The following is a 27244-nucleotide window of genomic DNA, read 5'->3' on the forward strand; positions in this document are numbered from 1 at the left end:
CAAGGAGGAGGATTCTGGACTAGGTCCAGCCATTGATCAATATAGGGAAATTGATCAGGGTGTCTGGGTGTCCTGGTAACAACCCTCCATACCGTCTGAACCATCTTGGAATCCAAAGACCCAGCTAGGGGCCATCCCATTCCAAGGTTTGGCCATTTCACTTTGCAGGGAGTCCAGAGCCTACTTTTAGTAAGGCAAACTCTGTACTCCCTTGAGAAGCACAAGGATAACTTTTTTAACATGCACTGAAGGGGTGTAGAGGGTTGAGAAGAGACAGACCCCATTATGGGAAGTACTTAGGGGAGCTTGGTGGTTTCAGAGGTGCTCAGGGATTTCTTTTGGCTCTATATCCAAGATACCTTTGATGTCTCCACGTCTCAAAGGCAGCTAACTTGACTGTGCCCTGTCTACTGGGGATTTGAAGCATGACACAAGTGCCATGTCCTGGAGGCGCTGGACCTGATGTGACGAGGGGACAGTTTGGGATCAGGGCAAGTGGTGAGGGTGAGGAGGATAAAGACCACCGGAATGATGCCGCCAGTACCACCTGGCAGTGAGTTCCCACCCGGGGGCATTATAGGAGTGGAGAAGTTGTAGGGCTAAAAATGCATAGATCTCCCTAAATAGGAGCTTATTCAAAGGCATGGGAAAGGTGATGGGGTGATAGAAAAGATGAGCCAGGAGATCAGCAAGGTGGGTGTTCTGAATCCACCTGTGTTCTATGGGGCCGTCACGTCAGTCACTGGGACACAGCTCATGACAATCCAATTTCCAACAACCTTTATGATGCCAAAAATCCCAAACAGCTGAATGTTTCATACAAACCTTCCCGTAACAAAACCTAACCTTCTTCTGACAGAAAAGACAGGCTTGGGGAGACCGGCCCAGGCAACAAATGAGAGAGATGGTGTCTCATGGGATGAGGTGCTTAGCAAGGCCTGGAAGAAATTCTCGCCTAACCGCCTTGGGCAGTAATGATGACAGGATATACAACTCACACGTTAACAGTGAACAAAACAGTAAACACAAGACACGTGCATGCAGATGTTAGAGATTAACAGAACAAGAGACAGTGAGGTGGATAAGGCACTGAGGTAGAGGAATGATTGTGGGTGCTTAAAAGGCCAAACAAGGGAAAAGGGGGTCCCCTATTGGGAACACTCAGGTGCCTGCCTGGCTGCTCCCCTTACAGGGACTTGGGTGCCTCTTGACACAGACAGATTGACATAAACCCCCAGCTTGGATCAGGACGAGTCCAATGCTGTGGGACTAGCCTGATGCTGTCATTAGGCTGTATGAGGTCACCACAGAACCACAGGTTAGGACCCACCCAGACTTCATAGCTGTCACTGTGGAGCCACAGACTGGATCCTTAGACACAAGCCTCTAAGGTCCTCACATATTCACACATGCGCGCACACGTACACACTCAGAGGTTATAACAGTTTTACACTTTTTGTAAACCAGTCAGGATCCCAGAGAAATTCTCTTTCTCACTCACTCACACATGTGTGCACACAAGCGTCCAGACAAAACCAAGACTCGAGCCACTTAGAAAAACCAGTGATAGCTCAAACTGCCAAGCAGGACCAGGACTCCAAAGAGTCTGCAGACCCAAACCGGTGACAGCTCCAAGAGCCAAACAGAACTGGGACTCCAAAGAGTCTGCAAACCCAAACCAAACAATAGGAATCACTGTAGTCAGTTCCGGCGTCCTGGTAATTGGATAACTCCTGTAATTTCCAGGAATAACCAGGTAAGGCCTGACTTACCTTCTCTGTGGAACAGGACTGAGGACTCGGAAGAAAACTTTGGTGGAGTGCGCTGGGGGTAGATCTGCTCTCTTCCAGAAGGGGGTGGCCTATGGGGCCCTAGAACGTCTCAGGGGCGCCTCCCCTATAGTCCACCTCCTAATCTGGGGGAGTCCAGATTGAGTCCGGTCCGTGCCCAGCAGCGGAATCTCGCTGGGGCCTCCAAATGTTGTATCTAAGCAAGGTAGAAGGAAAACGCCATGCTCTGAGTTCCAAATTAAGAATTCTTTATTAATTAGCCAGTGACCAAGAGACGGCTAGTGCTCAAAATTCTCTCAGCCCCAAGGAAGGGGCTTGATTTCCCTTAATACCTTGATTTAGGTAGGTGAGGGGGAGCCTAGCTGAAGGGGAATTTTACAGAAGCAGAACAAGCAAGTTGATAAGGAAGCTGGTAACCAGGGGGCAGGAGGTTCCCAGGATTGTTGGTTGCTAAGGACATTTCCATACAATCACTAAGGGGATTAGCAGGGGGAACTTTCCATACAATCAATCACCAAGGAAGGTATTCACAATAGCAGGTAGATTTGCTGAGCAGGATGCAGTTACAGTGGTTACAGGTACTGTGAACAGTGTGAACCACTCTTAACGGTTCAAAGCTTTGAGTGCAGCCTGATCCAGTAATGCACCTGTGGGGGTCGAGGCAGGGAGGGAGAAGCTAAGCTTGGAGCTTACTGCTGAGATGGAGTCAGTTAGGCTAACACAAACTAGGTTATTATACTAGTAACATGTGCAACAACTTGAATGGATCTCAGAGGCACTATACTGAGTGAAAGGAGCCAGATTTAAATTGTTACGTACTGTTTGATTCCACTTACATGATACTCAGGAAATGGCAAAACTATAGGTCAGGAGAATGGACCAGTAGCTGTCAGGACTTAGGATTAGGAGAAGGTTTAATTACAAAGGACCAGCACAAGGGAATTTTGGGGGATGAGCAAATTTATATCCTGATTTTGATGGCAGTTGCACAATTCTATGTATTTGTCAAAGCTCATGGAACTGTTGAATATCAATAAAGGTGTGTTTTGCTCTTGATAAACAAATTATAAAAATTGACCAGTTTGGTTGTTATTGTCCCTTGCCTTTGTCCCTTTGTCCTTCCCTCTTTATCCTGGCTGGGATGTGCATGTAATGGTTGGATGCACAGCTGACATCTGGTGACTGAAGGGAGAAACTGAGGATAAAGCCAACAGGTTAAGGCTGGTGGAGAGGAAATGCAGAGAGAACCTGAGTGCCTCGCTGCATTGTCCTGCATATTCCTCCTGACTAGAGGTTTGCCGAGGGTGCAAAGTTATTCACACCACATGCAGGTGATGAGGGGCTTCACTGTCTGTACAGAATTTAAAACAATAACAGAACTGACCAGAAGTCAGTCTGCTTTTGATTATCACTACCTTCAGGCAATGCTAAGTAATGCCAGCAATAAGATACTTCTCCTCCCCCATGTAAATCTTTTATAAGTCTAAGTTCTAAACAATTGCTCCAGTGACTGTGGAGTTTTCATAGCACTGTGTATAAGTTACATTTAGCCACCTATAGCACACATGTAGATTGAACTACATGTGTTTGTTTCAAGAATAAACTAAAGAGGCTTCCCCTAGATTCAGATTCACTGGGGTATGTTTATTTATATTTTTTTTGTAGTTTTAGTAGAGTTGGGGTTTTGCCATGTTGACCAGGCTGATCTCAAACTCCCGGCTCCCACTGATTAACCCGCCTTGGCCTCACAGAGTCCGGGGATTACAGGTGGGAACCACTGCATCCAGCTGAGGCATGGTTTTAAAATGATCATTCCAGCCATTCTGTTTCATCTCCTTAAATTTTAAGCACAAATTTAAAAACTCTGCATGGTCATATAGAATGACAGAATTGAAGTAATTCAAGTTTGGGTTCTCTGCTTTCACAGTCATTGTGCCATCGCTGTTTATTTTGAATATGGTTTAAACAGAGGGATATGTAGTGCTCCGGTGCTTCTTGGCATGGACTACAGCCAAAGCAAAACGAGGTGATCATGAGCCTTTGTGAGAGTCCTGGGGGTTCTCTGAATTAACTTCCGTGCCAAGTACAATGTGCACTTAAATATACATGAAAAAATGCAAATTAGAAACTTCTTGCTAAAAATAATGTTGTTATAAAGAGGAGTTTTAAACAAATGATTTCTTCAGTTTCATATATGCTAAGTAGGCAATTGCTTCTAACTACTTTATTTTTAGTTTTTATTTTTATTTTTGAGACAGTCTCACTCTGTTGTCCAGGCTGGAGTGCAGTGGCATGACCTTGGCTCACTGCAAACTCCACCTCCTGGGTTCAAGCGATTCTTGTGTCTCAGCCTCCCGAGCAGTTGGGATTACGGGTATGCACCACCAGGCCTGGCTACTTTTTTTTTTTTTTTGTATTTTTAGTAGAGACAGGGTTTCACTATGTTGGCCAGGCTGGTCTTGAGCTCCTGACCTCAAGTGATCCGACCACATCCATCTCCCAAAGTGCTGGAATTACAGGTGTGAGCTACCTTACCTGGCCTGCTTCTGACTTCTTGTGAGACATACAAGAAGACCCATTAAACAGGTATTCTGTTAACTTGCTGCTGAACCGAATTCCATAATGATGCCCCAGTTTCTTGCTTTCATGGATGAGGTTACCGGCCTTGGAGAGTAGGGAGGTGAACACAACACAAAAATAAAATCCCATCCATGACTCCACACCATCAAAACTTTAATTGCATCTGAACGCATCCCATAGCACTGCAGGGTGCACATGCTCTGTCTGGTTGAGGCATGGATGCATGCGCTTGTCTTCTATTTGGTTTGCCTTGCAGATGGCAAACGTTAATGGTAGGAAGAATGTCTTTGTAGGGACCTTGATCTTTATGATGATTAAAGTTGAAAACAGAATTCTAATATGGAAAAACTCAGTTTGCTTTTTGGGCGAGTCGATTTTGATCTCACAATGCTGGAAACAGAGTGACCTGTCAGAGCTGCTCCTAGAGAACGAGGCAGGTAGTCACACTGAGCTGTATGGTAGTGTCAGATAAGCTTCTTCATCCTAGGAGGAGCTGGATGGTCCTAGCCGCATCCTCTGCCTCCGCCCTGAGGTTGTTATCACTGTTAAAGTCAGGCTGGCCTCTTTCCCTTTTCCCTTCTCTTTTTTTCAGTAATATTCACTGCTCTTCCTCTCCATGTTGGCGATCGCGCTAGTACCAGGACATGACGACACATCAAAACAGCCTCTAACTTTTCACAGCCTACATTCTAATGGGAAGAGAGAAATGAAGCAAATATTTCTAAGAATCAGTGTCTAAGTAGTAGCTGTTCTGAGGGTTGTGAAGGGAAGTTACACAGGAGAGATAAAGGAGGCATCTGGCCTAATCTAGGGGTTCGGCAAAGCTCATCATGGGCAGCAGTGCTCCTCATGTGGCCAGGCAACTCTTATTGTCCTCCTCCTTCAGAATTTACTATAGTATTCCCCAGTTTGCTTATGGGGAGTTTAAGTGGACTCTATTCCTTGCAGCCAAGTACCAGGGTTAAAAAGCAAAAACTCTCCTTAATGTAAATGAATCCAAATCTAATGTAGAAATTCCAGGCACCAGGAAGAAGCATAGTAGGGGATGTTTTTGAGGGGAGGGGGTCAGTTCATTACTTTTCGGATAATATTCCCACACCTAAGGCTGTCTCTGAGTAAGGATATGCTATGAAATTTGAGCAGTGGAGCAGTGGCCCCTTTGGTTGTCAGGAGGGCTGCCCATGGTGTAGGAGAGCCTTCCTGCAGTTTCTTGGCCCAGAAAAAAAGGATGGCATTAATTCCAGGCCTGGAGAAGAACGGAAAGCCCTGGAGCCTAGGCGCAGCCCTCTGGTTTTCCTGGGAGTTTCCCTGTGTTAAAATGCATTGGCTGTGAGTCAACATTTCCCTCGCAGTGGGGGGCTCTGTGCCTGAGTTCCTTGGCCTCATTTCCTTACCGGGACCCGGATGACTGGCAGGCAGCCTTGAATGACAAGCCCTGAAAATAAGGGAGGGGGATTGGCAGGGGGGAAACAGCCCTGACTTGGCAACAAAGCTCTTTGCTTTGGGGCCCTGTGAATAGCATCCAGCCTCATCCAGAAAGTACATCCAGAAAGTGGCTCTCTGGGTGGGTACAGGAGTGCAGCTCGCAGGTCCCAGGCAAAGAGGAGCTGGTGGAAGAGGCCAAGAAAGCAGAGGGAGGCTCATACCATTCATGAGGAAGAGCAAGACTAGCCAACATGTCCTGGAGGACTTTGAAGTGTGCATTGACAGTTCCCTATCTCTCAGGACAGATGGGTGGCCAGGACACCACCTCACAGTCTACTCTGGACATGAGCTCCTGTGAATTTGCTCTGATCCCTGGGCTGGGAGTTTGAAGAGCTGGGTCCCACTTCCAACTCTATGCCAATCTGCTGTGTGACCCTGAGCTCTCTAAGCCTCAGTCCCTTCACAGAAAAACAGTGGGTCAGATCCAAGAAGTCAAAGGTCTGTTCCAGCTCTATTGGGATCTTACTGGAAGTTATTTCTTCTTATACATTTTAACTACCATTGAATCACTTTCATCCGTGTCTTTATGATATCACATATGAGGTAGAAAACAAGACTGTTTGCTATTTGGTTGGCAGGCTTCCACAGAATGAGTTACCTCTACATTTTGGGGTAGTTTATGATCATAGATTTATATTCTTCTTTCTACCCTCTCACAGGCAAACCAAAATGTAATTACAGCTTAGTGTCGCAAGAGCCATCAGCCAGGTGGGCAGAATTTGCTAAACCATGGGAAAATGTAGTTGGGAACAAAGACTTCTACTCAGCAGATTGGATTCTGTGACAGTTTGCTAAAAGCTTGTGAGACCTCCACAGTTTCAGAATTTTTTATGACATTTAAAAAATGTCATATTTAAACTTTTTATTTTCATAGACCCCAAATAAACTAAAATGTTGTAAAGATAGTATGGAGGTATACTTTCACCCAGTTTTATCCAGTGTTTTACCCAATGTTGACATCTTACGAAACTATAGTATATTTATCAAAACTGAGAAATTAACATTTATACAATACTATTAACTACACTATGGTCTTCATTTGGATTTCCCTATTTTTTCCACAAATAATCTTTTTCAGTTCTGGGATCCAACCAGGATACCATCCATACCTTTAGTTGCCCTGTCTCCATAGTGTTCTCTGACCTGTGACAGTTCCTGTCTTATTTTTTCCCTCCATGATCTTGACACTTTTGAATAGCTCTGGTCAAGTATTTTGAAGAATGTCCCACGGCTTGGATTTGTCTGATATTTTCTCATGATTAGACTGGGGTTTTCAACCGAGAGGAAGAATGCCACAGAAATGAAGTACTCTTTCATCTTATGATGTCAAGGGTCCATGATATCCACATGACTTGCCATTGGTGATACTAACTTTGATCACTTGGTTAAGGTTTCTCCATTGTAAACTTGTTAGTGTTCCTTTTCATTTGTTAGAAGTGAGTATATTATTTTTACACTCTAAATGTGTGTGGGGATATTATTTCCAAGTTCAGGCCCAGTCAAAAAATCCCTCCTGTCCCAATTAATATGATCTCTGAGATTGAAATGTAATGACTGTAAAAAGTGGTTTTGGTGGTACTGAGAGGGTATCAGCAAGTCAAATAAAAGCGGGTCTCCAGCTGAGGTTTCGGGTAAGTCCAACAATGGGCTGGGGGCAGCAGTAGGTGAGGAGGAAGGAGTAGGACAGAGTGGGTGATTGACAGAGAGCAACTGTGCCTGGCTGGAGCAGAAGAGCAGGATTTGCAAGGAGCTAGAAGAATGGCAGGGTTAAATGAGACCTGTGGCAGATTAGGGGGAGAGGGAATGCTATGTGAATGGATGTTCTCCTACACAGTTTCTCACCTGATTCCACGTGGTGCTCACTCAGGTTAGGGATGTGGTTTGTGACCATGAAATAGAGGTTGATTAATTGGCCTGCATGGCTCTCAGATCTGTGCCTTTGACCTCTAGGGTCAGCATCATGGCCCTAGATGGTCCAGAACCCCATTTGGGCAACCATCAAACTGCAAGGGGTCTGCTTAGGGGAATAAGCATGTCTGGCCATGCTTGCCTGGGGTCTAGGAATGTCAGCACTTGCCACTGATCAGAAGGTAATTTCATATCCTCAGCAAGCAAGGGGTCTGGGGACAGCCAGTTGTCCAATACCTGCTGGGTATGGGGTTGTAGAATAATTTTTTGAGGGCTCATCCTGGTATTGCCCCACTCTGTTTATCAGGGGCAAGTCATCAGGCTATTTTTTCAAGGCTTTGGGTCACTTTTGCAGCCTTCTTCAAGTCACAATGACTTTTAACAGGCAACATCTGACAGTGCGGGAGCCCCTTGCAGCCCTGGGTGAAATTATGATAACAAGAGAAAAAAGCTATTACTGCCACCATGCTTTCATTATGCAAATGATATTAAGATAGGCTGTGTGGATCGCCCCTGGCTATGCTATAATCTCCATGCAGTGATTATAATGTGTCAAACTTAGTCATTTTGATTATGACATGTTAATTACATGCCATCCTCATGTAGACATGAATATTACTCCCAGTCAGACAAAACACAAATTGGGGCCATTGTTAGTGGGTTAGTTGTGTGTATGTGTCTTAACTTTTTTTTATTAAATAGATTAAAAGATTTAACAGATATGTAATATTGAAAACTAATTAAATACCGGCCAGGCCTTCTGTGTTCCAGTGGGTGGAGAGAGGGGCTGAGACTCACTTGGGCTGCTGCTTGGGTTGTATTTTTGTGCTCTGGGCGCTGTTGGCAAAACAGGGTTTCCTGGGAAACAAGAAGCTGGGGTTGCTGGAGATGGAGGTGGGAGGGGGTCTGAGCTGGGGTGGGAGGGAGTGGGTAAAAGGTTGGTAGGGTGAGATGTAAGGGAGCATCTGAAAGCTCCAGGCCTGATGTAGATTGGGAGAGTCTAGGAGAGTGATAGGGATGGCTGAGCCAGAATGGCCCCTGCCAATCCTGAAGCTTGCCTCTTCTTTCACAGAGGGGAAGACCCAGGACCCAGAGAAGTGAAGGAACTTGTTTAGGGTCACCTAGCTTGTCTGGTAGGATCTCTGACACAGCAGTACATGGCACTTCTGTGGCTTAAGACCACTATTGCCTTGTGGCAGTGGTCTTAAGAGTTGACCTAGACTTCATGGAAAACCCATGACACTTCCAAGGGATCACTGAGAGTGGGCTCATTGATCCATATATTCATGGATCAGTCACGTCCACACCTGAGTCTGGTATCCATGGTCTTCCATAATCAGGCTTGATTCTATCAGTTTTTTGGGGTTGTCTGCCAGTGCCGTCTACCGTAACTCTTTTTCTTCTATAAGAATGTTCTCTACTGCATTGTCCTCCAAATGCACCTTGAATCTTTATTGCTTTGGGCTTACACAAAATCTGAAATAATAATAATAATAAGCATTCATCTAGTATATTTTTATAGGCATTTATTTACCATGTTCCAGGCACCATCCCCTCAAAATTTATTTGTGTTAATTCACTTAGCTTCACAGCAATGCTGTCTCATATGTTTTATTCATATTCTCATATAACAGATGAGAAAACTGAGGGACAGAGAGCTTAATCCAGGCACTCTACTTCCAGAGCCCGCACTTCTAATCATTAGAATACGCTACCTTTTTGAATTGATGTTTTCTTTCAAATATATTTGTCTTTCAAGACCCATATCACATTGTTTGTTCCCCAGGAAGCTTTCCCTGCTGTAGGAGATTGTATTATTATTCTCAAATACTTTCTGTTCTTTCCTGAGGAGAATTATGTCTCCTTGTTTCATTAATGGTTGGCTTGGCCATGTGGCTTGCTTTGGTCATAATATGAGTGGAATGACACTGGGTGTGGATCTCATTCAATGGACTGTGAGGGGAAATGACAAATATCACAGCCAAAGAGAAGCTTTACCAACTGGGTTTCTCTTTTTTCTCTACCATGACAAGTAGAAATGTCATAGATAGAGGCTGCTCCATCCACCCGGATTCAAATGAAAATGATGGAACAGAGCACAGCTGGTTCTTGTGTAGTGAGCTGAAAATCAATCTGATATAGACTGTTGCTGTTGTGAACCACAGGCAGTTTGGGGTCATTGGTTACTGCAGCATAACCTAACCTATTCTGACTGATACATCTACTCTTGTACTCCCATAGATCCTCTGCCCCAGCATTCACTGTCTGTCCCTCCCAGAAGTTCCTGATTTACATGATTTGCTAACTTGCCATATCTTTCTTTTTCTCCCCTACAGTCTTGTCAATGCCTCCAGGGCTAGCTACATGCCTTATACTTGTTTGCTTCCCCACTCCTTCCCCACACTTAGAACAGTCCAGGCACATGGTAGGTTCTTAGTATGTGAGTAACTATTGAGTTCTCGATATTTTTTTTTTTTTAATGAATGAGGACATTTCACAGAGATCCCATGGGGCCAGGCCACAGGTTCTGGTGACCCTTTTCCCACTTCTTTTTATCACCAATCTCTCAAAGCTATCCTCTGTGCTTTCCTCCCTTTGTCCATGTGCGGGAGACCTGGAAGAAGAAAGGGGAGTCTTGCCTCACTGTAGGTGTTCTCAGGTGTGTGTGTGTGTGTGTGTGTGTGTGTGTGTGTCTGTGATCAAAGATCAAAGATCCCAGCCACCAATTCCATTCCTAAGTACCCCATGTTCCTCCACGGCATCCCATCCAGGTCTAGATCCAGCCTTAACACCTTGGGTCCTTGCTGCCTCACCTCCAAACATCAGGGACTGGGACAGAGGAGCTCTCCAGGTTCCTTCTGGCCCTAAGATTCATGAGTCCAGGCTCATGTTTATAGCAGAAGAATAACTAGTGAGAAGAAGGAATGAAGCTGATATCTCTGCTACCTCCCTAGGGTGCAGATTTGAGGAGGAACTCACTGTCATGGGCATGCAAATGCCAGCTCTACACTTTCTTCAATTTTGCACCCTATTAGACTCACTCACCTCACTTAGTCACCCTAAATAAAACAGGATAACAGGAAATTGAGTCTGAATTGAGGGATGAAGCTAGGCTCTCCTGCCAAAACTCCTCCCCCAGCACTGTGGCGAGGCACTGGCCACCTACTTCGGCTCAACTTGTTTGGCTGATGCTGGCTTTCAAGTCTGCAGCCCTCTATGAGAGGGTAAACATTCCAGGACTTACCTGTAGTAGCCACCAGCCAGCAGTTCATGGAGTGTAGTCAACCAAGGGCTTTGAGTAATAGGGCAAAATCTTAGGCTCCTTAGAGGAGTTTGTGGGATAAGAGAGATTCTGAAAGGTAGAGGTATTGCAAAGACCAAATATGATGAATTAGCAATTGGGGGCCAGGCTCAGGGCCCAGGTCATTGGCTACCTCTCTCCAGTATAGGTTTCCAAGGGATACATCCTGATCTAGGGGGAGACAACAGAAGGTGGATCTCGTACAGTTACAAGGAGAACTCCTGACCCCAACAACAGGCTACTCCTGGTCCATGGGATGGTTATTTCTCAGTGTGCCATAGCCACCAGCAGTTAAGCTTTCTCGGGGTAGATACTTGCTCCACTCTTTCTGAGTGCTGCCTTCAGGCACTGACTCAGTCCTCTGCACTCAGACCAGAGAGAGTAAATTCCCTCCAGCCCCCTCTGCCCACACTTCCCCTTGTCTTATCAAGTTGAGGCAGGGAAGGGAGAAGGAGAGAAAAGTTAATTTAAGGGGGGAAATTATCTCTGTTCTCTGCTAATGGAACCTGTAAATTAGGGCATTTAATTACCAAAGAAAATTTGTTCATTTTGGGTGGTAATATTTACATTAGCAACTGCTTTGAAAGCATGAAATCTGATGAATTGGCAAAACACTTTTACTCCTTTTCCCCAAATTAATCAAATGAGCTGTGATCAGGCTATTTATAAGTCTAGTTAAGTATATCTCCCTCGTGAGGAATTTTTTCCTCCCACTTCCTTCATATTTTGTGAGCTCTCACAGCTACTCAGCTTCCTTCTCACCTAGATACTTGGTACCAGAGGATCTCAGTGGGAAGGTGCTTGATCTATTTCTATATTTAATGACACATTTCATCATAGCGGAACAGAGCATTGTACCACCTTTGTTGAAATTATATTTCAGTGATAATCCCTTCCATTTGTATAACCCCTGGTGATTTCCAAAGTGCTCTTACAGAGAAGAGCTCACCTCCCATGCCTGATGGCAAAAGCTTCAGACTTGGATGCTGGTGCCTGACAGGTTTAGATGGGGCTCTTGCCCTAAAAGAGCCCAGGTCTATAAGAAAGCATTAATTTGGGAGAGGAAGGGACCAATGAATGCACCCAGAATGGACACCTAAGACCATCTTCAGAGCAAGGACTGTCCAGAAGCCACCTCCTGGTGCTAGCCATTCTGGTCTCAGACGAACCTCTTGCCCTTGCAATTGACCTTGATGGTAACCTGTCATACTCTGACACCTACCCACACTCGCTCAAATTCTCAAGGGATCTCTCTTCCACAGACTAGTGGCAGGTAGCAGAGATAGAAGTCCTCTTCCTCCTTCTTAGTTGTTATTCCTCTGCTATAAACATGAGCCTGGACTCATGGATCTTAGGGCTGGGAGGAACCTGGAGAGCTCCTCTGGCTCAGTCCCCTGACATTGAAGATAAGGCAGTGAAGGCCTAGGATGTTAAGACACTTGCTTAATTTCCTACATCTGAATGGGGCTGGAGGAAGGAGTCTGAGCTGTGGTGTCTGGCTTGTAAGGACACTACTAGCTCCCTTCACAAAGATAAACCTGTATCCTGTGAGATAAGCATAGGGAGAGGATGTCTATGCAGAGAGGGTGGCTGAGGCTTATTCCATGTGGTGGTCTGATTGTTTATGTCCCTTCAAAATTCATATGTTGAAACCCTAGCCCCCAAGGGGATAGTGTTAGGAGGTGGGGTCTTTGGGAGGCCATTAGGTCATGACACTGGAGCCCATGAACGAGGTTCATGCACTATACAAGAGGCCCCAGAGAGCTCATTCACCCCTTCTGCCATGTAGGAACACGGCAAAAAGACTGCCATCAATGAATCAGGAAATCAACGCCACATTTGCTGGCACCTTGGTCTTGGACTTCCCAGCCACCAGAACTGTGAGAAATAAATTTCTGTAGTTTATAAGTCAACTCTGCCTTTTATAGTATTTTTGTTATAGTAGCCTGAGGAGACTAAGACATCCTCCAACGTTCACTTCCTCCTGGAAATTTTTTACTATGATTACTGCTGCCACCATCATGTTTCCCTTTTGATGCTTTGCCCCTAATTTAGTCATACAAATCTCCTCTTAATTCCAGCTGAGTTCGGCTGAAATATTTAGATGAGATTTTATCAAAGGTGTAGGGATAGCAACAGGGAAAGAAGAAAACAAGAATGAGATCATGCAGGTAAGACTGGGCTCATTCATCTTCACTTGTGATCACTAAAGAGGGTTCTCTGCTGTCCCCTCAGCCACCTCAATGGTACAGAAGCCATCCTTAACCTCTGCCGTCTGAATGCTCCTTTAAGCACATGTAAATTCCTCTGATTTTACATCTAGAAGAGACAGACGCTCAGCATTGGTGTTAGGAGCTCACACTTTGCCTTATAAGTGGTCATTCTGTATTCAGTATTAATTTCAACCTCTTTGCAATGTGACTTTCTGAATTTCAGAGTCTGGATATCTAAAAGCTATGACTCCCTGGAAGCTAGGGATCTGGTTGAGAATAGAATTCTGTCTGATAAATACACTTGTGTGAGATCTGAAAGGTGGGACTAATGCCAGGACAGTTTTCCTCAGGGTTTGGCTAATGCTGTGGACACCTTAGGCTGCTGAGCAGAGCTGCAGATGCAAACGCTAAGCTCTGAGGATGTTGAAGGGAGCTGTGGCAAAAGCAGCAATGGCCTCCTCAGACTGCAGATTATATCACTAGGTCCACTGGGACCTCCTGATTCCCACCTTTCACTGTTGGTCAGTTGGCCATTGGGCATAGTGCACATTCAGGGTATCATTCTCAGAGATCCAGCCTAGAGGATGCTCCTCCAACCCTTTTACCAATTTTCTTTTCTTTCTTTCTTTTTTTTTAAATTATACTTTAAGTTCTGGGGTACATGTGCAGATCATGCAGGATTGTTACATGGGTATACACATGCCATGGTATTTTGCTGCATCCATCCCCCGTCATCTATATTAGGTATTTCTCCTAATGTTATCCCTCCCCAATTTCCCCACCCCCTGCTATCCTTTCACCAATTTTCTAAGCACCAGCTTCTCATATTAAATCATTTTTTACTTAATACAAATTAAATTATTTGTTTCCTGTATGAAGAACTCTGTCTGATACTCTCATTTATTTGGCTAAAGCCTTCTTTCCTGTCTTGGGTCACTTACCTCCTAGTATCTAGTTTAAGAAAATGTCATCTTCAGAAGAGCACCTCCTCCATCTATAGGGTTGGCTTTACTTAATCTGAAATAGCAGCAAAATACAGCAGCAGGTGGGGTTCTTCCACGCAGGGTTTTTGTTTCTTCTTGCCCCAACTCTAATTCTTCAGATACATGCACACAACATTAAAGGTCCAGCAGCCTCACTGTGCTAAGAAATGGGAGATCTTCTGGGCCTCAGGATCTTTCCTGTTCAGACTGCTGAGGACCCAAAGGCATCAGCCCTAAAGCTGCCATATGGGCTGGGCCCCCACAGGCCTTAATGGAATAAACCCCCATAAATAACCCCAGTGAAAAGCAAAGGGGCTAGCTTTGATAAGCTTCCCAGAAGCTCAAGACCTGAGCAGAATTTTCAGGAAGAGGGGAGAAATAGAGGTTAAAGGGTATTATTGTTCTGAGATATGAGAGGGCATAAACGACCCACAGTGACCATCCAATTATTCCTAAAAGCATGTCTGTACATTTGTGTTCCAATTGATATTTTAGTATTCTGAATTATTTACACATTGTTGTGTAACACAACACTTCAAAATTTAGTGGCTTATAATAACAAATATTTTTATAGCACACAGTTCCTGAGGGTGAGGAATCTAGGAACAGCTTAGTTGGGTAGTTCTAGCTCAGTCTTTCATGAAGTTGAATTCAAGGTATTAGCCAGGGTTGTAGCCATTGTACAGCCATTGACTGGGCTAGAAGATCTTCTAACTTCTAAGTTCATGTGTGTGGTTGTGGGCAGGAGGCTTCTGTTCCTCACCATATGAGCCTCTCATGCCTGCTGGCTTTCCCCAGAGCAAATGATATGAGAAACAAAGAGAGAGGGAGAAGTGAGAAAGACAGGCACTGTAGTGTTTGTATAACCAACCACAAAAATACCATACCATCACTTCTGCCATATTCTGTTGGTCACATAGAACAAATCTGGTATAATACAGGAGGGGACTACGCAGGGCATGAAGATAAGGAGGCGGGATCACTGTGGGCCATCTTGGAGGCTGGCGACTCTCATACTTTATCTTTCTTCCCATGCTATTATACACGTTTTACACATTGTAGATGCTAGTGGACCGTGTACCTTACCCAGAACTCTCCTGACCCCTAAGCTAACAGTGTGGACTGACCAATAGATCCAAACACAGAATTTGCAGCTTGATGTCTAAAGAAGTTAGAGATATTTTTATTCCTTACAGATTGTAAATTGGAAATTCAATTGCTTTGGTGATAGAATTTTTTTTTCCTAAATCTGAGATAAGATTTTAAATACATTCTTGAGCCCAGGGAATAAACTGCTTACTCCTGGCTTGACCATGGTGCGTGCTGACCGTGACCTCTTTGTTCTGTGTCCTTGTGTCTTTTTCCACCTGCTCATCAGATCCACTCTGCCCTCTCCTTTAGCTTCTCTGGGAGACAAAGCATGAGATATCATCCCATTAAGATAACTTTGGAACCACTTAAGATGGGCTATTTCAAAAGGTACCAAATTCCCTGATCTTATAACTGAACCATTTAACTAGATCATCCTGTAAAGAGAAAATGCGTTAAAAATACCAGTTAATTACTTTTTTTTAATTCCCAAGGCACAAATAAGTCCTAGTTAACTGTCTTTGCACATTTATATATTTAGACATCAGGATGTGACTCTATCGCAGTCACAGCAGCCAGCAGGCACAGGAGTTGAGGATGGTTGGCTCTAAAGTCATGAGACTGTCTTTCTCAGTTACTGAGGGATGTGCTCGGCAGAATGTATTGCTCATATGGTAATCAGGTACTTATGATGAAAGACCCTAGGGAAAAAAAAACCCTTGAACCAAGGCCTTATTTTTTTTATTTTTTATTTTTTTGGAGAATACCCATTGTTGGCCAAATAATATGGTGTACCTTGATTAGAAGTATCAATCCTGAGAAATGTTAATTAAGCCTCAGTCCTGCCTTGATATGCTGGATGAGTAAATTCAAAAGTGGGTTTAATTTAATCCTTGGAAGCAATTAGCATTAAAAAAAATCTGGGGACTAAAGACTTTAATAAAACCATACAATCTTTGAGCTAAAAAAATCATCTAGATTTTAGAGTTGACAATATAATAAAAGTACTATATGGAAAGGCCACTGAAAATCTATTCACCTCAGGTCAAGAACATCAGAACTGGTTTCATAGGCTAGGCTAGTGCCTATTTAAAGTGATATTTTACTTTTTTGAAATCTAGCTATCTAGTGGTCCCAAATGCTTGGAACCAAATAAGAACTGAATGAATGAATGAATGAATGAATGGTGAGTTCCAGTCAAAGTAGGTTTCAACTCTTGATGCACAGAAATTCAAGTGCTTTGCCAATGGGAGAGACTCTTTGCTGCTTTCTCAGAGTCTGGGTATCTTTACTTTTTGTACCACAGAAGGAAAGTTGATTATCTGGTTTCTGGTTAATTGATATATTGGAATTGGTGAAGTGAAAAGAGAAGTTGCTTCCAGAGGTAGGCACGGACAGTAGTAACTCATGGCAGGTGAAAGCACAAAGAAGGAAGAGACTGGACACCCACAGAAAGTAGCCATCCGCTGAAGCAATCATGGGTTGTCTGTGGTTCTGGAGAGAGGAGAAAATAGCCTTAACCACTTTCTTAGCTTTTAAAGAAATTAGTGTGTTACAGCTCAGTACTAATTATTTATGCATTCTTTCATTCAAAGTTGAACACCCAGGTGCCAACAATGAGGAAATGAGACACTGGGTTGGGTGAAATCTAAGGTATTCCAGTTCTAGGATTCTGCAAAAATTGAGCATCTACATGGAAAGCCCATTAATATGGTTTGAATGTGTCCTTCCAAAATTCATGTTGAAACCTAATTCCTATTATGCTAATATTAAGGAGTGGGGCCTTCAAGAGGCGATTAGGCCATGAAGGCTCTGCCCTTATGAATGGATTTGTACCTTATAAAAGGACTTGAAGGGACAAGTTCCACTCTTCTACCATGAGGACACATGGTTTATCTTCTTTTTTGATCCTTGTGCCTTCTACCAGCTGAAGATGCCACTGTGAGACAAGGCCCATTGATGGAGCAGGCCCTTATCAGACACTGAACCTGCTACCACCTTAATCTTAGACTTCCTGGCCTCAAGGACTGTGAGAAAATAAATCCTGTTCCTGATAAGTTACCCAGTCTCAGATCTTGTGTTACAGCAGCACAAATGGACTAAGACATCCATGCTGGGCCTTCTACATTCTCTATTTCCAGATGCCACTAAATAAAAAGCCTACCTCGTATTCATTCTTTCTATTCTGTAAAGAAGGCAGGGAAGCCTAGTCTTCTTTAAGAAGATTTTCATCTCAAGTGAGTGTTGGTATTCATCTGGGCCCACAGCCTGGTGGTGCAGTACCTTCTCAGAGTGGCAGGAAATGAGGCATCATTACCTACGTCTGTGGCATATGTCAAGGAGTAAAGGCTGAGGCATCATGTTGCTGTTTTAGGATTGCAGCACAGGTAGACAGCGGGAGAGGCAGAGCCTTCTGAGAAGACTGGTGAGAGCATCCCAGAACTCCATTGGTCCCAAAGTCACGCTCTTGGTTACAGTTTTGGTGAAATCAAGAAAGGGGCAGCATAGCCAGGCACAGTGGCTCATACCTATAATCCCAGCAATTTGAGAGGACTAGGTTGGTGGACCACTTGAGGTCAGGAGTTTGATACCAGCCTGGTCAACATAGCAAAACTTCGTCTCTACTAAGAATATACAAAAATCAGTTGGGTGTGGTGGTGGGCACCTGTAATCCCAGCTACTTGGGAGACAGAAGAATCATTTGAACCTGGGATGTGGAGATTGCTGTGAGCAGAGATTGCACCACTGCACTCCAGCCTGGGCAAAAGAGTGAGGCTCCATCTCCAAAAAAATGAAAGAGGTAGCCTATGAGTACAGAAACATCAAAATGAACACTCACTTCTAATGTCAGTGAGGGTGCAGGACCACTTTCCATGTAATAATCTAATCCTGTTAGACCCTGCAACATAATTGACCTGCAGAACCTTGTATAATTGTAAACCACGCAGTCATGGTATTCTCTTAAAGTGTCTAGATTACTGAATGCAATTTGGGTGTGCTAAAAGACTTCTTTATGCCCCTTCCTCGGGTCTTCCAAAAATGCCAGGCTTCTCCCAGATTTACAAGATCTGTAAATTGGAAGAGACTGCAATGAACCCATTTCACCAAAAATGTTTTGGGACCCCTGTGTGTGCTAGTTGTTCAGAGTGCCTCCACGTGGGTATAGTGGGTATAGTGCCATTGCTCTCAGCCAGGCATAATGAGACCTCAAGCTTCACTAAGTGATGGGCCCAGGCTGGACAGTCTAGTGCACCATGGTCAATGGCAATGTCAACACACAACATAAAGGAACAGCAAACCAACAAGCTGAACGACGCCTTGTTTTTCTTCATTTCACACAAAATGGAGGGTTTTAGTATGGAGAGGGCTATTGGAGGCCAAATGTCCTCATTTTGAAGCTGAGGATAAGAGGATTGACAAAGTTCAATAATGTTTCCTAGGCATATGGGCAGTCACAGGCAGGGCCAGACCTGGGCCTTGGATCTCTTCTTTCTTAGGCCACACCCTTCCCCACTGGTCCTCAGTCTAAGCCTGCTGACACCATTCTTACATAGGGCAGGTAAGACGATCCTCATTTCCTGGGTGGGTAACTAGGACTTAGAGAGTCTAACGACTCATCTAAGGACTCACACATGATGGATATTTAGACTTCTAAAGAATAATTTTCTAGTGCTAAATGTGGAATCAAGAGCTGGTTCTTTTCCTCCAATTAAATGAGGCCTTCCATGGAGAACCCAACTCATCTGGGAGTAAAAGCAAGTTTTGACACCTTTTCTTATGAGTCTAGACTCTTTTAGAGGAGAAAGAGGCTGTATCAGGTGTAGTTCAGAGCACACACCCTGGAGCCAGATGTCCACTCATAAGCCACGTATCCTGATAAATTAATCTAATTGTATCCTGGAATAAATTAATCTAATTTCTGTGTGCTTTAATTTTCTCAACCAGAGAACCAGCCCAGTAATAGGATCTATTTCATGAAGGTGTTGAGAGGATTACATGAGTTAATACTTGTAAAACTCTTTAATATTGTGCTTGGCATAGAGTTAAATGTTTGCTGTCAAGCTGTCACTTAGCCAAGGGGAGAGTAAGAGTCATTACATTTTCAGTCTTCTATGGAGGATATGGCAGCCTTTTTCCATCTTACTCTAGGGTAGAAAAGGAAGCAAAAATCCATCTCCATCTGTATGTCCTCTGTCTAAAAATCTTCATAAAAGTCACATAAAATCGAGAAATAAGCAGGACCAGCAAGCTTCTGTTAGTCACTTGAATTCAAATTCAAATTCAAAACAATTGACTTTACTTTGGCTAATGAATCAAGCCTTTAATATCATCAGGTATTGACCTCATAGCTGAGCCCTGCTAACAGGGTGCATTTCTTCTAGTGGCACTGGTTTCATAGACTACACTAATCCACACTTGACCATGGCAAAGATGAGTGCTAAATGAAGGAAAATGGATTTGAGAGCTCCATTTTGTTTGTCAAAGGCTCAAAATCTCCCCTCCAAGATATAAAGCAGATCCCAGGGCCAGGACCTGATTCATTTCATGGTTCATATTCCATTCAGATGACTTGCTGGATATATATATATATATATATAAAACTTTCTTCACCAATTTTTACTCCTCTGCAAATCATCGGTCTATGATCAAATCTGCATTTAGTTCAGTTTAGCAAATATTTTCTGAGAGCTGCTGTATATCAAACACATTGCTAGACCTTGGGGACTCAGAGATGACTAAGATACACTTCCTGCCTCCCACGAGCTTGCAGTCTGCTTGCTACGGCAGACACACAAAGGGAAGGGTGTAAACCCAGAGGAGGGGCACCTAACCAGACAGAAAAGCAGAGGAGCTTCTGAGCTTCTGAGACCCCGACTCCTTCCACTTTCCCCTCCATCAACTGCCCCACCTCTCTTCCTCTTTTTAGCAAAACGCTCAGAAGGCTTCTCTACATCTGTTGTTTCCAATGCCTCTACTCCCACTCTCACTTGAACTTGCCCTGTGGAGGTTCTTGCCCCACCCTCTCCACCAAATGGGCTTGTCGAGTCATCATGCTTCTAGATCTAATTGCCAGTTTTGGGTTCTGATTTATCTGAACCCTCAGTAGCATTGAACACAGTCGATAACTCGTTCTCCTAAAAACAATTTCTTCACTTGGCTTCAGAGATATCCCATTCTTCCATTTTTCTTCCTGCCTCACTGGCTTCTGCTCCTCAGCCTCCTCCTCTCCTTGACCACTTGATGTTGGGCCTCCCAGCTCAGGTCCTGGGGTGCTCCTTTTCTATTATTCTAGAGTGGGCTCATCTAGTTTCAACTACATACTAATGACTCTAAAATCTTTAACTGTAGTCTGAACTGCTTTCCCAAATTCAAGAATCTTGTAGTCAACTGCCTACTAGATATCTGTACTTGGATGTTTAATAAGCACTTAAATCCATGTTCCATACTGAGGCGTTGATCTTCTTATCCTCAAACCTGTTTTCCCTGCCAGTTTACCATTTATTTAGTTAATGACAACATTATCCATTCTGGTTCTTAGGTCAAATAACTTTTGAATCACTTTTTTTTTTTTTTTTTTTTTTTGAGATGGAGTCTTGCACTGTTGCTTTAATTCTTCTCATTCTTTCATAATTTACATCCAATTCATGGGTATTTACACTTATCTTTACCTGAAAAAATACATCTAGAACATGACTTCTTATCACCTGCACCACCATTAGCAACCCATTGTCATCTCTTGTTCAGAATGTTGCAAGAGCCTCCTCTCCATTGGTGTCTCTGCTTCTGTGCTTGCCCCTTTTTGATCTATTTCTAACATTGAATTCTAGATGGTCAGATCATGTCACACCCCAGTTCTTCACCTTCACCACTCCCATCCTAAAGTCTAAGTCAAAGTCCTTATGGTGGTCTACTGAACAGTATTCCACTGCATGGATATACCACATTTTATTTATTCATTTATCTATAGAGGGGTACTTGGGTAGTTTCCGCCTTTTTGTTATTATGAATAATGTGCTCTGAATGTTGGTGTACAGGTATCTGTTCAGGTCCCTGATTTCAGTTCCTTTGGATAGATACCTAGAAATGGAATTACTGGGTCATTTGAAAATTTTATGTTTAACTTTTTGAGGAATTACCAAACTTTTTTTGACAACTGCTTCCCATATGATATTTCCACCAACAGTGCACAAAGCTTCCAAATCTCCAGATTTTTGGCAACATTTGTTATTTTCTGTTTTTGACAGCTGCTCTGCTTCTTGCTCTTCCTTGAAGGGGTCAACCATCCTCTGGTCTTACTCCCTTGTTCCCTGCACTTCCTGTTCCCTTTACTGGAATAGTGTCACACAGCTGCACGGTCCACTCTCCCATTTCCCTCCAAGTCCTTTCTCAAAGGTCTTCACTAAGCACTCAGTTAAAATTGTACCGCTTCCTCACTTTAATGTTTATCCATAACACTGACAGCTTTCTGACTTATTTGATAACATGCTATTTCTTTGTTATCTGGTCTTTTACCTTCTCCACTCTGTGATGGCAACCATTTTTTTTTTCAATGTGTTTCATTGCTTCTCTACTCTAGTGCCCAGAATAGTGCCTGGTCTTTTAGGGATGGGCACTATTGTCAAGAATAATTATAAAATGAATGAATGATGCCTGAGTTGAGACTTGATGGATGTAGGACTGAGGCACACAGAGAGTGCAAGGGTAGGAAAGTGATTTTCTATGCTGAGGGAGCACATGAATCAATGTGAACTGGATCTGCTTAATGAAATGGATGAGAGTCTTCTGGAAGCAGAGACCCCCACAGTTACCAAACGTATCATGAGATTGTTTTTGTTCACTGTCAGTTACCGTTTTTCTTCCCTACAAGCATCAAGATATGCTTATATGCTGATAAGTAACCACTAGATTCTGCCGAGTTATAACAATGCGGATGTGGATAGGCAGACATACTCTAGCAATCTCGTGAAAGGGGAGAAAGTCTATGCTCTATACCTGGAAATAGACCTGCAAGATCACCACCTTGATATTATTGTTGTTATTATTTGTTTAGTACTTGCAGTGATTATTCTCTGCCTCACCCATCACACATTGTATATTCATCAGTCCTAAAGGCAGGAAGTTTTAGCTCAAGGCTCTTACATGATGCTGCTACTTCCTGCTGCCCCCTAGGCAAATTAAAGTTGGCTGGACCCCCCTTCCCCATGTCCATCAGCACAAGACTTTCCACCAGACGATGATGATGCCTGTCTGTGCCTAGATCTACCCTGCTCAGCTGCTTCCAAGAAGTGTAGAACATCAGAAAGAGGCATATGAAAATACAACGATGTGAGTCAGGGTCAGAGTAAACTGGTGCTGATGCCAGTGCTAAGTTCTCCTCCTCTCTCCTTACGCTCTTTGCTTCCTGCATCTCAAAGTAGCAGTGTGGGGACCTGGTCAGACTTCAGGGCAGGTGGAAAATAGGAGAAGAAGGGAAAAAGCAACTAATATCTCCTGTATGTTTTCGAAGTCCAAACCCCGATCGAGGGGCCCTCTGGGGTCAAAAGCTGCTACTTGCATATGCTTTCTGCAGGAGAGAAGGAGCTCTTCCTACCGCAAAGGTAGCCCTCTGCTCGCTTTTCATACCTCCACAGACAGGATAACATGAATCTGAGTGAGTTATTTTGCAACAACCCGCAGCCACCCCTACTTCTGGCCTGACCCATTTTCTCCAACTACAATGTGACTCTAATAATCCCTGCTCTGCTCTCCATCTTGCCTAGAGGCTACTAGAGTTCATTAGATTAAAAAAATCTATAAACTACTTTGAGCACCTTGGAGGTAAGTGCTCTATAAGTACAATGTAATAATAATAATGCTACAATAATTACCTTGATTAATTTATGCATAAGACAGAAAAAAAGATTCTTAATTAAGAAACATTTCAACAGTGCGAACACAGGCCCCATATATTGGAAAGTAATACCACCAGCAGGGATTCTAACTCTGGTGCAGATCGACAAAGATAATGAGCCGCCCATCCTCATTCTGAGTGCCCTCTGAGTGTTGTGCGTTATGAGGAGGCTCACAATGCTCTGTGGCCAACAGACTGGAAAGGCAGACAATGAAAAGAGGAGTTTGCTCTTGTAATTACATAAAACAGAAACTAAGTTAACCTGATGATACCCTTATTGGACTGCAAGTAATTAAGAATCATGGTAAGCTAGTCAGTGACATCAATACAATGAATTCATTTTAAAAAATGAATTTAAAAGACACAGTCAAAACAGCAAATATGGAATCACCTGTGGGTGGGACTAGACCTAACCTAGAAGCAAACTGTTATGATCCTCCCTCTCTCTACCCTTCAGGTTCTTAAGAGCTACTAGGGAAGAGATGTGTGCCTCTGATGTTATAGGTATACTGGAAGGATACACTGGAATGTGGAGTAGATCGAGATATGTTCTCATCAGCCATGAAGTTCTCCCAGGATGCAGCTCTTCTAAGACAAAGATGTGCAACATTTTTTATAGGGAAATGAAAAAGTAGTTCAGGATAGGGACAACCACCACGAATCCTGTGACTCATCTCTTTGATGGCCAATATTTAATCTTCCCAAACAGAGGATTAGGGTGGGCCAATTTGCAGCATTCAGTATGAAGTGCCTGTGCATGGCAGAATATAAGCCAGGTTACCTTGGGGGCACCCTGGTGTCTGGGTCATTTGTGGTGGCTTCAGGTTGTGCATTGGACCTGGGATTAGATTCGCTATGTTTAGAGTAGCATGTGTCCTATAGGAGATCTAATGTCCTGTTTTGTGGGAAGAAACTGGCTGGTGGGCCACCTTTTATGAAGATGACCATGAATATAGTGGGCTAAACTCCCCATTATCCTGTACAATTGACACACCCATTCCCTGGGGAAAGCTGGAGGATCATTGGGAGGCTAAGAAGTGATATTTCTCTTCTAACAGCTAAACAGAAATAGGAAAGTCTCTCTACAGTAGGTCAGACATGGTTGGAACAGGGGGAAAGAAGTTTGTGTGTGTGTGTGTGTGTGTGTGTGTGTGTGTGTGTGTGTGTGCATGGTCTGGTGGGTGGAGTAGGGAGAAGATAAACATAAAGCTGTAAGACTTTAGCGCTGTAGGTCGCTGGCCCCCAGAGGAAGAGCCCTAGTTGAAACCGGAAGAATCATTCAACCAGGTCCAGCCTAAAATCTTTGAGCTGCAGACTCAAGAGCTAAATAAACGCTTGTTGTTTTAAGTCACTGTTTTGAGATGGTTTGTCACAGCATGTTTGTGGCAATTGATATAAATACAAAAAGATACCTAAGGATACCCACGAGTCTGTGAAAACTGCCAAAGGTCACTGCACTGCTAGAAAGAAGGGGCCGGTTCTGGCCCATCTCTAATTTGAGTGTGACCTTGGGATGTTACTCTTCTACTTTAGATCCTCTTCTCTGCAAAATGAAAGGATTGGGTCAGATATTACTAACTGGGGTTCAAGGATTGGTTCTGTGGTGAAGGGGTGTGGCATGGGGTCTTTGAAGCTTGTGAAATTGTATGTGTATTTCACAGGTGCATGTTTTTCCCGGGAGAGGGTTGGTTCATACTTTTCATCAGATCCTTAAAGGAACTGTGACCTCAAAAATAAAAATTCCTGAAGGAGAATCTTTCTGGAGGCTCTCAGGCTCTGGCTCTCCATGCTAGGCTTCTGTGTTGATAAAACAGCACAGGAGTTAGGACTGAGCTGCCCTGTGAACGGAGGTAGGCAGGGAATGCTTCCTATCCACTGGCCTGTGGTCTGGACTCTGGCCACTGTGGGTAGAGTCTGAGTCTTGGCCTATGACCCACTTAACACTTTAACTCAGAAGAAGGCCCTATGAAGGTGGGATATTTTGGAGCTGCCCTGGAGAGCTGCGGGTCCTCTCCATTGTTCCCCTCACTGTTCCCTCTGCCCACCCCTGTCAGACCAGTCCTGGATGGCCTTTCCTCCAGTTGGCCTCTTCTCTCTGGAGCATTTCCCACCCGTACAGTTAGTCTGCTTTCTTCTTTGAGTCTCCCTGCTGCTCTGTCTCCATGCCCGTCGAGTTCCTGCTGAATGTTGTAATGTCTCATAGCCTCAGCTGGACTGTAAGCTCTGGAAAGCAGGAGTTATTTCTTCTGCTTCCCAGAGGCCTTCACAGCCCTGAGCACAACACAGCAGCTGACCATGGCCCCTGGACAATGCTGGTGCCAGGGCCAGTCCTTGGAACACTCTGAGTGAAGTAAGCAGCTTATTTTCAGGATTCCCCTCTCCGCTGCCCAGACTTTCACTGACCCTAGCTGTCACTCCAGACTGCCCCTTCCTTTCCTTGATGACAGCTGAGGTCTGTCTTATGCTTCTCTCCTCTTCTAGTGGAAATTTATGTATCTTTCAAGACCCTGTTAGATGACAAATGAACTGAATTCTAGCTAAAAAGTGAAATTAACCAGAAACGAGTTCTAGCTAAAGAGTTAATGGCCAATAACAGCAATGTCTCCCCTGGGTATTAATTCTGTGTTAACTCAATTTTTTAACATTCTTATCCATAGGAGCAATTTACATCATGATTCCAGATACAGGCTGGTAGGGACAAAATTTTTAGAGCATGGAGTTCGTGGCATTCCTCAGATCACACTGCCCATGCCATCTGGCATTCTGGGCTGTTCTACAAGTGGTCTTGGAGAGACTGACGGGACAGGCACATGGCTTTCTAGCAGGACCACCTTAGGCTATGGTTCATGTTTAACCCTCACATTTTCTAAGTTACCTATAAAAAGCAAGTCTGTTAGAGGGATCTTGACTTCAGAGCTGCTGTGTGTGTGTGTGTGTGTGTGTGTGTGTGTGTGTGCATGGTGTACATGTTAAAACTGGATCACATTCTCTGTCTTTAGCTTGCTGTCATGTTTTTTATAATGTAATAATCAAATCATATAGCCTGAAGAATCTCCCCAAATCATTTGCTCCGGGGGCCTGTCTTTGGTCTACAAGTTATTGTTACCACTATCACCATTTTAAAGATGAATGATGTACAGTTCCCACCGTTGGTAAAAGAAAGAACTGGGACGAGAACCCAGGGCTCCCACCTTCTGTCACAGAGCTCTTCTCTATCACAGATACATAGTATGAAAGACCTTCACTCAATCTTTCTCCCTCTCAGCTTTCAATCACTAGTAGTTAACATTGCCCATGAATTATAGCATACTGGCCATGGAGAAGCCTATCACTAGGCAGGCACATGCAGGTGTGGATGGTTTTACGCAGTAGGGTGTTGTTAAAAGAGTTATATACAAGCTGCATCTCTATAACCTGCATTTTATCTACACAACTGAGAGAAGATAGCTAAAGAAATCTTTTGATGAAAATGACAACCCTAGTATTCTCATGTTTGTACAGTTGGGAGTGGTTATAAGAAGCATATTGTACCTTAACCCACCGTTCAGTTTCAGGCAGACTCTCCCGCGCAGCACGTGCACTAACACCGGGATACACACTTCACAGGCGCTAGGAGTCTGTCAGTGTCGGCTGCACTCTTGGCAAAGGGAGCATGGTGACCCGGGAATCAGAACTCCTGAGTTCTCATCGCAGCTCTGACCCTGCTCTGTGACTCACCCCTTTCTGGGCAAGTGAAAGGGCAGCGTGGTGGATTACTTTCTAGGTCTTAGTTCCCATTCTGACATCAAAGGTCTCTGTGCATATTCATGTGCACAAAATAGCCCTCGGCCACAGGGAAGTCCGACTCTGCCTGAGCCGATTTGCATGGAACAGAAATGAAAGCCGTAAGCCTCAGAGAGGAAGCTCCAGTGGTGGGATTTTCGATGTTACCTTTATTAGAAGGATGAGAACAGCTTTTGGAGGGTGAGAGAGCCAAGCTTTGGCGGGGAGCACACTTCAAGGGG

This window comes from Saimiri boliviensis, chromosome 13 (assembly GCF_048565385.1).
Source record: "Saimiri boliviensis isolate mSaiBol1 chromosome 13, mSaiBol1.pri, whole genome shotgun sequence".
Taxonomy (NCBI): domain Eukaryota; kingdom Metazoa; phylum Chordata; class Mammalia; order Primates; family Cebidae; genus Saimiri; species Saimiri boliviensis.